The sequence below is a fragment of the Bufo bufo genome, chromosome 2 (assembly GCF_905171765.1).
Source record: "Bufo bufo chromosome 2, aBufBuf1.1, whole genome shotgun sequence".
Classification (NCBI taxonomy): Eukaryota; Metazoa; Chordata; class Amphibia; order Anura; family Bufonidae; genus Bufo; species Bufo bufo.
This window is the reverse complement of record NC_053390.1, coordinates 694,861,870-694,874,701: the sequence shown is the minus strand read 5'-3', so window position 1 is coordinate 694,874,701 and position 12,832 is coordinate 694,861,870.

Below are 12,832 nucleotides of genomic sequence, written 5' to 3'. Positions count from 1 at the left end.
GGGGGAATAGCCTGTGTAGTTACTACAGTCCTGCTGTAGCTGAGTCTGAGGATAGCATTAAGAAGCGAAAAAACAAGAGTAAGTAAATAACACAGATGAACCTCCATCAGTCAACCCATATGGGGCTATGGAGGCAAATCACTTACATTTTGTTGGCAGCGGTCGGCGTATGGCTCTAGATCCACCTTCAAAGCAAAGACCCAGGCTGGTGGTGTCTGCAGTGGTGGGGTGACCGGCAACTAATGGGGCAAGAACCGCCCCCTTATAAGGGCTGTACGGCCCTGTGAAGCGTCCCATAGCCTCCTGCGCCTACTCATGACATCATAGGAGGTGTATCACTAGCACGACCATGTGATCGAAAAGGTCGCGATCACATGTTCGCGCATGCGCACATAGCCCCCATGCGTTTCATGGGGCTGTAAAATGGAACGCACAGCTGTACTTCCGCATCACGTGACCGCCGCGATGCGCCAACATCACAGGCTGTTGCGTCACAACGGCGGTCACATGATCGGAGCAGAGCAACAGCAGAGATGTCCCAGATGATTAAAGGGCCAAGTAAGGCTGCACACCCGATAGGTATAAAATCATCTTGGGGCATCATAAAGGACATGCATAACCGCTCCCCTGGTCTGCATGACGCATAGCTGGGTTGTCCCCCTCTTAAGGGTATATTAGTAGGAGGAGCTCGGCACCAGTAGAAATTTCAGAAAGAGAGAATACACCAAGGGGGAGCAAACCTACTCATTGGTCTGGTGGGACCATAACCTCCTTGTCCCTCTTACGTAAGGGGGGACATGACAGTGTGTGTCCATTGTCCCACATATTGGACCAAAGATATGCAGGGGTTAAATGACCGTGAATCTAATTCCCGGATTCAAAAATGAAAAAATGGTAATTAGAGGAAACAGCTGAAATTTAATTGCTCGTTCAAACCGTGAGGGGCGACCGTATTTAAGGTGAACGTCCACCAGCATTCTCTTTGTAAAATGAGTCTATTCCAATCGCCCCCCCCGTATAGGTTTGAGCACCCGTTCTATGGCCATGAAGCTGATGGCCGAGGCGCGTCCATCATGGGATAGCTGTACATGATGTGCTATGGGGGTATCTCTGTTATTTCGGATGTCCCCAAAATGCTCCCCCATGCGCTTGCGCAATTCCCTAAAGGTTTTGCCAATGTAGCGAAGCCCACATATACACGTTACCAGGTAAATCACACCCGCCGTGCGGCAGTTTATGAAACCCTTCACATGGTAAACAGTGTTATTGGGTTCCCCAGTGAAAGTCTTACCTTGTGACAGGCTGCCACAGAAACTGCAATGTCCGCATCTGTGGCATCCCGTCACGGGTGTGTCCAGCCACATCCGTGGCTTCACCGGTGGGGCAAAATGGCTGTGCACCAGCCTGTCCCTCAGGTTTTTGCCTCTCCTAAAGGTGAGGGAGACGGTGGGGCTAAGGACATCAGAAAGGTCTGGATCCATAAGGAGAGTATCCCAGTGCCATGCCAGGATTCTCATCACTTGGGAAGCCGCGGCATCAAACGTTCCTATTAACCGGACAGTACCTTGAGATTCACTCGCCCTACTGGTTGTGGGGTGGAGTAGTTCAGTTCTCGTACGTACTTTAGTTTTTTCATATGCCAGTCTGAGGGTCTTGTCAGGATACCCTCTTTCCTGAAATCTTGATCTCAGGTCTCTAGCCTGGTATTTAAAGTCATTGAGTTCTGAGCAGTTGCGTTTTAATCTCAGGTACTGTCCAGTTGGGATTCCTCTCTTAAGGGGGACAGGATGACAGCTGTCCCATCTGAGCAGAGAGTTAGTGGAAGTCGGCTTACGATAAATGGATGTGCTCAGGCCGCCCTTGTCGTCCCTGCAGATAACCACATCCAGAAAGGGGAGGCGATCTTTGACAATCACAGAGGTAAACCTGAGGTTGAAGCTGTTTACGTTCAAATCAGAGATGAGTCTGTAAAAATCGCTCTCTGGTCCGTTCCACAACACGAAAATATTGTCAATGTAGCGTGACCAGAGAGCGATGTGCTCGATGAACCACATTGATGGTTCACCAAACACTACAGACTCCTCCCACCAGCCCAGGAGCAAGTTGGCATACGACGGGGCACAGGAACTGCCCATCGCGGTGCCCCTGAGCTGGTGGTATAGACGACCGTCAAACAGGAAAAAGTTACTCGACAGAATAAAATTTTGCAATTCGAGGGTAAAGGTGTTGTGCAACGTAAATTGTTGGCCCCTAGTCTTGAGATAGTGGCTGGTGGCTTCCAACCCTCGTTCATGTGGAATGGAGGAATATAGGGCCTCCACATCAATAGAGGCCAAGGACCAGTGTGGTTCAATACAAATATCCTCCAGCTTCCCCAGCAGATCCCCAGTGTCCCTCACGTAGGACGGTAAAGCCAACACAAAGGGACGTAACACCTTGTCCACATAAATTCCACAGTTTTGAGACAGACTCCCAACTCCCGAGACGATTGGTCGTCCCTTGATTGGAGTGGTCTCCTTGTGGACTTTAGGTAGACAATAGAAGGTAGCTGTTACCGGGTGGAGTGGGTACAAAAACTTGTATTCCTCCCCGCTAATTAAGGAGGCTTTTTTGGCCTTTTCAAGGATGTGTCTCAAAGTCCCGTGTAGACTGCTGGTAGGGTTGTTAGGAAGTATTTCGTACCCGGTCCCATCTTCCAGGACGGAGAGACACATTCTTCTATATACCGGCATATCCATCACCACGACATTACCCCCCTTATTTGACGGTTTAATTATGTTTTTATCACCTTCAAGGCTTGATATTGCAGCTCAGCCCCATTCACTTGATTAGGACAAAGCTGTGCCTAGGCCACGTGACCAATGAATGTGATGTCAGTGGCCTAGGGTAAGCTGTGAGAAGGTTGCAGCACTTACAAAAAATAGGTCATTGGTATAAAAAATAAGTCAGAAAACACCTTTATAACATAGCTAACCTTTGCATTAATCATGCAGTGTGTGTACATGAGGAATAACACTATTTGTGGACATAATATGACTTGCATCTGGCATTTTTAGCAGTTTTCCCCTGTGCATGTTGAATGTCTAGTTTGCAGTTTTGCCAGAGATAGAGGATGAAGACTAGCTTGCATCCACTACATACAGAAAGCAAAGGAGAATCTGCTTCATAACCTTCTCTTCCTAACTTAGAAGCAGCCCCAGGCTCATCTAGGACATTACAGAGAAGTACTGACCTCTATGGTTGTGAATAAAGCCCTTAGGAAGTTTATATCTCAGCCCTTGTAGCTGCAGTTAGTCTATGTGTGTCTTATTCAGCCACTGCTCTCTCCTTCCCCTCCCCTCTCCAGAGACATGTATTGACATGTATAATATGATCCTTCTGTGGAGCTGATCCTTCTAGGATAGGTTTAAAGGGGTTATCAGCATAGGCTATCAATCTGAGATCAGAGGTGGTCTGACCCCCGGTAACTCTGCCAATCAGCTGTTTCAGGAGGCCGTATCACTCCAGTGAGTTCCACAGCCTCCTTGCAGCTAACCAAGCACAGTGCAGTGCATTATATAGCAGCTGTGCTTGGTATTGCTGCTCAGTCCCATTCACAGTTTCTGGCATAAGTTATAGTAAATGCAGTGGACCGCGCTAAGTTCTACCCCTCTTGCTAAGCCCCACTTCTTTTCTCACCACTTCAGGAAAATGTGAAAAAGCTCAAAAAGTCACAAATTGTGACTTTTTTTAAAACCACAATAATGACATAATTGCATTGATAAATGCCCTCCATAGTTTCCTGAATTCGCTGGATCTACACTAATATTTTAGTAAACTTTTTTTTTTCACTTCCTATCATAAAGCACATATGTATACATTTTTGAATATAAAATGAACATAATAGTTTTCCTTTTCTATGTGTGTGTTTAGTGTATGTTGCTTTGTTTGTTTAGCCACAAGCTGTTCTAACAAATTAGCTTGAAAGCGATTTGCAAAAAAAAAGCCTATTCATAAAATACACTATTGGGGAAAAACGTGCCATTACCAGACAAAATCGATTTGCTTAACACCTGACATAATAAATTGTATATTAAAACCAGACAGTGTTGCTGTTTTGGGGGACATAATTATATTAAATCGACACAAACTACATTGTAAACAACAGAACTGAACAAGCTCCCTTGGAGATGAAAATTGTTTCTAGGAGTTACATATTTTATATACAGTGTGTACGACTTTAGTAGAAATAATAGAAAAAAAAAACCAACTGATTCTATTTGGTACCTTTGATGCATTCTCTTTAAGAGTTACAAAGTATTACAATGTACCGAACCCGAGTTCGGGAAATGTTTTTTTACAGTCTAAATCAATTTCTGAAGTTATGAAAAGTCTTGCGAGACTTCGCAAAGTAATAACTTCGGCTCATCGGAGCAAATACATTCTAATACCGTACAGAGTGCTCGCTGTGTACAGTATTGAAACAAAGTTTTATGTGAATCGATTCGCTCATACCTAATAGCGGTTATTAAGACCAACGTCTAAAACACCAATCTTAATAAATTATTCCCAATTTGTTCAATGTTGGTACTGAATAAATCAATTATACATGTATATATTCATGGGTCTATCTAGGACAATACAGTAGTGGTTATTCCTCTGGTCAAACCAGTATGCCCATGTATTATGTATATAATTTCTCTCTCAATGTTAAGGTAAATAAGACCCCACCACTATATCCCAGGAGGAGCAGAAAATTCCTGACATACACAATGAATGTAAATGTTCTGCATACATTGTTCATTGACAATCACTGTACGTATATTTTGTGCAGAGTCTCCTGTATTGAAAATACCGTAAGAAAAAGATGTCAAATCAGAGTACCCATACGCACAAAAAAGCAGTGAGTAAAATGAACGATGGGATCAGTAGTTGAAAAGAAATTAGTAAAAGGTTATTGACTAAAAATGTCAAAAATTTGTCTGACAAACGAACCCAAAGTTTTTTCGATGCATTTTGGATGAACAGTGTAAAGACAGCACCCAGCAACATTTTACTGTAACAATTAGCAGGAAAAACAGGAGGAAAGTAGAAGATGAAGGACAACCTGATCAGCCAATCAAGGGGCAATATTCAGTCAGGTTCTTCTGCTAAGAATAAGCCTGACGTCATTGTGGATGTGATAGGATGTGTTTGCCAAAAACGGCTGTGGTGCCAAAAAACATTTGCAGACACAAGATAGTTACTAGGGACACTAGAAGGAAACTGATGTCGCCGTGTGCTCCTTTGTCTCGTTCTCACAACCGAAAACGACCGCCAGAAGTACAATCGGGAAATCCCTGGTGTAGTGTGCGTCGATGTGTGCGCAATTCCTCCAAAATAACATCACAGAGACGTTCTCAAGTAGGTTCCAATAATGTGCTTGCCTCCCAGCGGCTAGGTGTGGTTTATTTATACCAGAAGATGGGAGGTGGTCTTACAATCATGACCAATGAGGAGACAGGTTATGGTATGAAGTGATCGGCTGGAAGGCGGTCTTACAATCATGACCAATGAGGAGACAGGTTATGGTATGAAGTGATCGGCTGGAAGGCAGTCTTACAATCATGACCAATGAGGAGACAGGTTATGGTATGAAGTGATTCGCTGGCAAAGATGTGAATGTTGGCGCGAACTTATGTTCGCGTGTTCACACACATATTCGCGCCCTTTCCATTGCCGCGCTTATCCTCGTGAATGAAGAAACCCCCGCTCGACAGTCCCCATCCCTCCCTCCTCAGCCGGCGCCATGACACTGGTATCCTGCAGTAATACCAGGCCGGGCAAAAATCAGCTACAGGTCGGGACGACCAGATCATCGTGCGAAAGTCTCTGCGCAGATGCGAACACGAATGCAAACGAATATGCGCATCTCCATAGGATAGATGGCGACCATACGGCGAACAATAATTTTTCCACAACAGTTCCCCCCTTTTTCGCCATATGTCGTCATTTCAGCGGCTTCCTAACACTACAATCACTCAAGCCAGACCTCTAAAGGGAATAAACATGTAAAAGGGGGACATGCTACACTACAGATGAACTAACAAGAAGAACCTGGCCTATCATTCTTGGGCCTCTTCGGTTGCTTGATCGCGACGTCCGGTAAGGGTGGTGACAAAGAAAAGTCTCTAAAGTGTCTCTAATAAAGAAATGCCTTCAAAAGGAAGGGTGATTCTCCATGACGGTCCCTTAAAATGCGGTGGCTCTTCTTGGGTTGGTCCTCCTGGAGTAAGAATCCGGTTGCTCCAGGCGATGGTTCTCTGCAATCATAACGTGGTCCTCTGAACGGCTCCTCGCGACTCGATTCATCAAGCAGCAGGTCATTCTCACCGCCACATAGAAAAGAAATAGAAAGCACAGCAGTAACAGGACATGCACTCCTATTTCCTTAATCCACGATCCTATAGAGAACAACATATCACCGAAGCCCCCCGGACCTTTAAAGGGGTTCCAACCTTCATCTGCAATCACACGTGCTTGCCCCTGTAACGCCTTAACTCTATCTAGATGGGCCTGGACCTTGTCACTAGTATCTTCCACCAAGGTGCAGCAATCCTCCCCGATGAATTCACAGAAACCCCCCTTTTCAGCTAAAAGATAGTCGAGAGCCATCTTCTCCTGGAGGAGAAGAGTTTTTAACTGTCGCTGTTCAGAGGAGACTTCTCTCATGGCTTCGACTGTCTCGTTGAACATCTCCTCCACTATAATAGAAAATGTGTTCAGCCGCTTCATAAGTTCTATACCCCATCCGGTCCATGCCGGAAACCATGCCCAAGCACGGTCCCCTGCAGAGAACAGCTCCCTCCTAGTCCTTCTTCCCATACTCACCCTCCTCTGCACCATCAGATCCTCGTGGCCATCAGCAATGTAGGAGGCGGGGACTAACCTGACTAAGGAGCATGACCCTCTAGCATTCGTGGGAATGACTCTGTAAGCAGCCTGCCCACACAAGAAGTAATAGGGCCCAGTTAGAGAGACACAAAGGTCATTAGGGTTCCGGTTACGGGAGTTGAGCAACAGCTGGATGGATAAAGGGATTGCTGCACCATTCTGAATGTCACACCCTCCCCTCCAGCAGATATAGTCGTGTCTGGCGGTTAGGTTGTTACGATCAAGGATTCTATGGCCGATCTGGACAGTGATCCCAGATGGGCACTCGGTCCGACCCATGGACTTAGCTGCAAATCCAGAGCTGATATTAAAACAAATCAGGGGTCGCCCTAATTGACCGGATACCCACACGGGTCTACTAAGCCTACTACAAGTCTCAGGGCTGAAATCAAGACCATAAGTGACGTTACCATCTAAGAATGTATGGTTGAACTCTACGGATAGGTGACGCTCCATAGATTTACCTAAAGGGTTGATTTTTCTCATGCCCACCCTGATGTCATAAAGGGCATGAACTGCCGCCATGGTCGGGAGGCTCTGACCCGGAGGTGGTTTGGAGCACACCCAGCAGTTGGATCTATTTGCAGTCTTTGCTAACTGCACATGCATTCTGAATAACAAATTCGGATGTGACTCCTCATAAAATTTTCCAAAGTGCATTAGACAGGAAGAATAAAGGCATATGAGGTACCTGATCATTGCACTTTGTGGTCCAGCAGTTTCTTTCAATGGCTGGCGTGGATCCATCCGTCACGTTCCTCGACCTTGAGGGAGGTTGATGTTGTAAGTAGAACCTGGTACGGCCCGGTATATCTCGCCTCCAGTCCCTGGCGCTGATGTTTTTTAACGATCACCCAATCGTCTGCTTGTATGGAATGCAAACCAGTTATAGATTCTGGATCAGGAATAGATTCATAAATTCTCTGGTGTATCTTTTGGAGTTCCCGTTGAAGAGACTGCACATACCCCGTCAGCTGAGAGTGTAAAGATGACAGCTGCTGGGGAAAGTACAACCCTGTCTTTGGTCTACTCCCGAACAGAATCTCATATGGGGAAAGCCCATGAGGCCGTCTTGGTGCATTAGGCACAGAGTAGAGAGCAATGGACAAACACTCGGGCCATGGTTTACCCGTGTCGGCAGAGATCTTAGAGATCTTGTTCTTGATAGTACCGTTTAGTCTCTCCACCTTGCCACTGCTTTGGGGATGGTAAGGAGTATGGAGACCCTGATTGAGGTGGAGAGCCTCACATATCTCCTTGATCTTCCGAGTTTTCAGTCATGGTCGTGTAAGCGTCGGTCGACAATCCTTTCGTCCTCCCTCTCTTCTTCCTAGTCTGATTGCGTCGGGAGAAGAGATGCAGGATTGAGGATGGTACATCATCTTAGTGTAAGGTTAGTAGGGGTGAGGAGAGCCACTTCATATTTGGTCAAACGGGCGGCCGAAAGATGTTTGGTTTGGACCTGGTTAAGGATCTCTTGGACAGAGTGTGGGGTGAAAAGGGTCAAAGGGGACTTGAGTTTGTGCAATAGTACAGCGCAGGCGGCTACAGCTCGGGCGCACCCAGGTGAGCCTTTGATGACCGGATCCAGTTCAGTTGAAATGTACATGATGGGTCTATACCTGGATCCGTGTAATTGGGTCAGTACCCCAGTGGCATGCCCTTTACTTTCGTGACAGAAAAGGGAAAAGGGTAGGTTGTAGTTGGGAATACCTAGTGCCGGGGCTCTAGAAAGTTCCTGGATCAGATCCTGGAGGGTTGACCAGTTTTCATCAGTTAATTGAAATGGTGTTTGTGACGGAAGAGTATAGAGAGGACCCAGTTTGGATGAGATGCTAGGGATCCAATCTCTGCTATAATTGATTAGACCTAGAAGGGCTCTCAACTGTCGGGCATTACGAGGTCGAGAAAAGTCTCTGAGAGTCTGTATCCGTTGCATTGTCAAATGTCGGGTTCCTTTTGAGATACAGTGGCCTAGAAAAGTAACCTTCTCCATACAAAACTGCAATTTATCCTTGCTAGCCTTATTCCCAGTGGATGCCAGATGGTTAAGCAATGAAATGGTATGCCTATAGCATGACTCCTTATGCGGACAACAAACCAACAAATCGTTCACATATTGCAACAGGGCGACCTCCGGATCCTCTGGCACCCACTGATCGAATACCACCTTTAGCTTACAACTGTATTCCGAGAGGCTAGTCATGGACCCTTGTGGTAACCGGGTCCATGTGAGTTGTTTACCCTGGAATGAAAAAGCAAAGAGATATTGACACTGGGGATCCAGTGGTACAGAGAAAAAGGCATTGGACAAGTCGATGACACTAAAGTACGAAGCCTTAGGAGGGATGGAAGCAAGTAATGTGTGTGGATTAGGCACTAATGGGGCATCACTGCCTCTGTGTGTTGGCCTAACTTACAGTGCAATGGTTTAGTCTCTCTGAGAGTCACTGATTGACCTGTAAGTCCAACGGTGGGGGTAGTCTTGCCAGAAAGTGGAATCCTGCCTCTGAGGTCTTGGGTTTTTAGGACAGTTCTGGCTGCGCCAGTGTCAATGAGGCAGGATAGAGGGTATGGCAATTTCTCAAGAAACAGATTGACATGAGCTGACACCGGTTTGCCGTTTCCCTAGCGGGCTGAGCTGTTGGGCTGTGTAACAGCTCTGATGTTCTGGGTATGTACGGGATCGGGGATGAAATGGTAGATTCCCGGAGGGCCATCCGTATTGCGGTACGATTTCCCTGGGTTTGGTTTATGTGCATAGGGCCGGTCAGGGGTGGTCTTATGAGGTTTGGGAGAATCCGGGTCCTCCTCATCCTCATACTCTGGACAGTGGCGTGCTACATGACCTCTCTGACGGCAAAATAAACAGACAGGACTAGAATATTTGTTCCCTTTGTTTCTCCTTTGCCTAGAATGGTTACTCTGGGCAAAGGATCAAACGCTGTCATGATTTTGGCCGACTTGGTCTCCTTCCTTGCATGCAAGTCCAGCTCTATGGCCTGGATCGTTGCCATGAGGGAGTGGAAGTGTTTGCAAAATTCCTTACCCCCCATCGTGAGTTGCTCATGTGTGGTTATACCACACCTGGAAATGATGTCATCTGCAACATCTTCACCTACAGCGGCTCTGAGGATGCGTGCACAATCTGCTCCACTCATCCCATAGCTCAGCTGATTGACATTAATTTTCTTGGCAAACCCACGCGGATTAGTCCTGTGATCCGGGAGGTCATTCAAGATCTCCCTGATCTCCCCTGCGGTAAAAGGTACGTGCCAGGTGATACGGCTCGTAGTGTTTTGTCTGGGGGGTCCCTCACATTCTCGTACCCGGACTGGAAACACCCCGGGAGGTGTTACAGCCTCAGCAGGAAACCTATTAGAAGGTGGTAAGTCGCTGGAAGGGGGTTGGAGAGGCTCTGCCACAGTCACCGTTTCCCCCAGATTGGCCAAAGACGGATAAAAAGGCTCTATTTTTCGAGGACTAGCTGTTGGCTCAGAGTCCGGGGCTCTAGGAGTCAGTTCAACTGGAGGTGTTTGCCTGTTCAGGCTTGCATCTAAATGCCACAATTTGGTAATGAGTAGTCTCCGACTACCATCAAACGTGACTCCATAAACCTCCCTGAGTCTGGCCCTCAACTGTTCCTCTCGATAGCGCCTATAATCCCCCTCCGGGCTCTGTTGGAAAGCCTCCCTTTCTAAAGCCACTATGCACTCTGGTTTGGGTTTATTGATTATGGAGATGCCTCTGGCTTCACATAGTGTGACTAAATTGGATTTCCCAAGGTGTCGGTAATCTGTTTTATCAGAGACATCGGTTGCTGAGTTGGTGGTGGAGATGGAGACAGAGTGGCTGAGGCTGCTGGTATGGCCTGTGTAGCCAGTAGGTGTAAGCCTGCTTGCAGCTCGGTCTCATCCCTGGTTTTATAGGACTCCGTAGTTTTAGTTGGACAGGAGTACATGACAGTGTTAGTTCGCACTGTCTGGGACTTTTGAATGCCCTGTTGCTGGAGCTCGATGGATTCGTGCAGCCACAGTTCTGCCTTCTGGAGGGAACCATGGCTTTGGAGTCTAGTGGGGAATTCACGGACAAACTTTTCCCAAATCCAGACCTCAAAGGTCCCTTCTTTGAGGATGGTCCACTCTGAACCTACAGTCCATTGGTGCCAATCTTTGACGTCTGGATTTGGGAAACTCCTCCTCCATAGATGGATTTGTTAAACTCCTCCTCCATAGATGGATTTCATGTGCTGCTTGGCTGTCCTATAGTCAGAAGTGGTACCCTTCTGTTCCCTAGATTTCCCTAAACCCATGCTCGAGCCTTCTAAAAGTAGGTGCGTCCACCTCCAGTGTCCCGTGACAAACGCCTGGACGGCTGCTACTCCCCTTCGTTCGCCTCTGAGTTGCCCTAGGGTTTCTGGCACCGACACACGGACTCTGTTCACCCTAGTTAGACCTCAGGAAAAGGAGAAACAGTGTGAGGAAAAGGGCTCTCGCCGACACACGGCGGCCCTCAGAGTCTCCTAATGAGATATACCAGCTTCGAATTGACCTGGAGTGGAAAAAGGGGTGCACAGAGAACATACAGTATCTTCTGTGGGGACGAGGGGCGCACAGGAAACAAACACACCGTACTCCTGTGGGAAAAGGGGTTACTCACACAGCTATTGGTATGCCCGGGTGATATATATATCACCTTGTCTCCTTAAAGAAAAAGCTCATCAACTCACTTTCCTTTGCCTATATTATTCTATATAGTCAAGCTGAACAGCACACGAAGCCCTTTTTGCAGTGACTGATCAAAAACCTCTCGCTCAGCAGCAACCCTTGAATTCAGACAGTAGTTCCCACACAATATCAAGAGACCCCTAGTAACTAAAGAAAGGTCTCCCAACCAAATCAGAGAGAGAGAGAGAGAGATAGAGAGAGATATATATAGAGAAAGATATATATAGAGAGAGCTAGCTATATATATATATATATATATATGTAGAGAGATATATAGAGAGAGATATATATAGAGAGAGATATAGAGAGAGATATAGAGAGAGATATAGAGAGAGATATAGAGAGAGAGATATATAGATATAGATATACAGGGAGTGCAGAATTATTAGGAAAGTTGTATTTTTGAGGATTCATGTCTCTGAGTATTGCACACCTTGTGCTTTTGGGCACTCCAGTGATGTTGCAGCTCTGAAATATGGCCAAACTGGTGGCAAGTGGCATCTTGGCAGCTGCACGCTTGACTTTTCTCAGTTCATGGGCAGTTATTTTGCGCCTTGGTTTTTCCACACGCTTCTTGCGACCCTGTTGACTATTTTGAATGAAACGCTTGATTGTTCGATGATCACGCTTCAGAAGCTTTGCAATTTTAAGAGTGCTGCATCCCTCTGCAAGATATCTCACTATTTTTGACTTTTCTGAGCCTGTCAAGTCCTTCTTTTGACCCATTTTGCCAAAGGAAAGGAAGTTGCCTAATAATTATGCACACCTGATATAGGGTGTTGATGTCATTAGACCACACCCCTTCTCATTACAGAGATGCACATCACCTAATATGCTTAATTGGTAGTAGGCTTTCGAGCCTATACAGCTTGGAGTAAGACAACATGCATAAAGAGGATGATGTGGTCAAAATACTCATTTGCCTAATAATTCTGTACAGGGTGTATATATGTAGAGATATATATATAGAGAGAGATATATATAGAGAGAGATATATTCCGAAACAGTTTCTAATAATACAACAGTTAGGGCACAACCAAACTAATCAAGATGTCTGCCAAACCCACAGTCTTCACACACACACAGTGGGAAATAAAATGTCCGACAAGCACACATGGCTTTCACACACACAATTGAAAATAAAATGGCCGACAAGCACACAGGGCTTTCACACACACAATGGAAAATAAAAT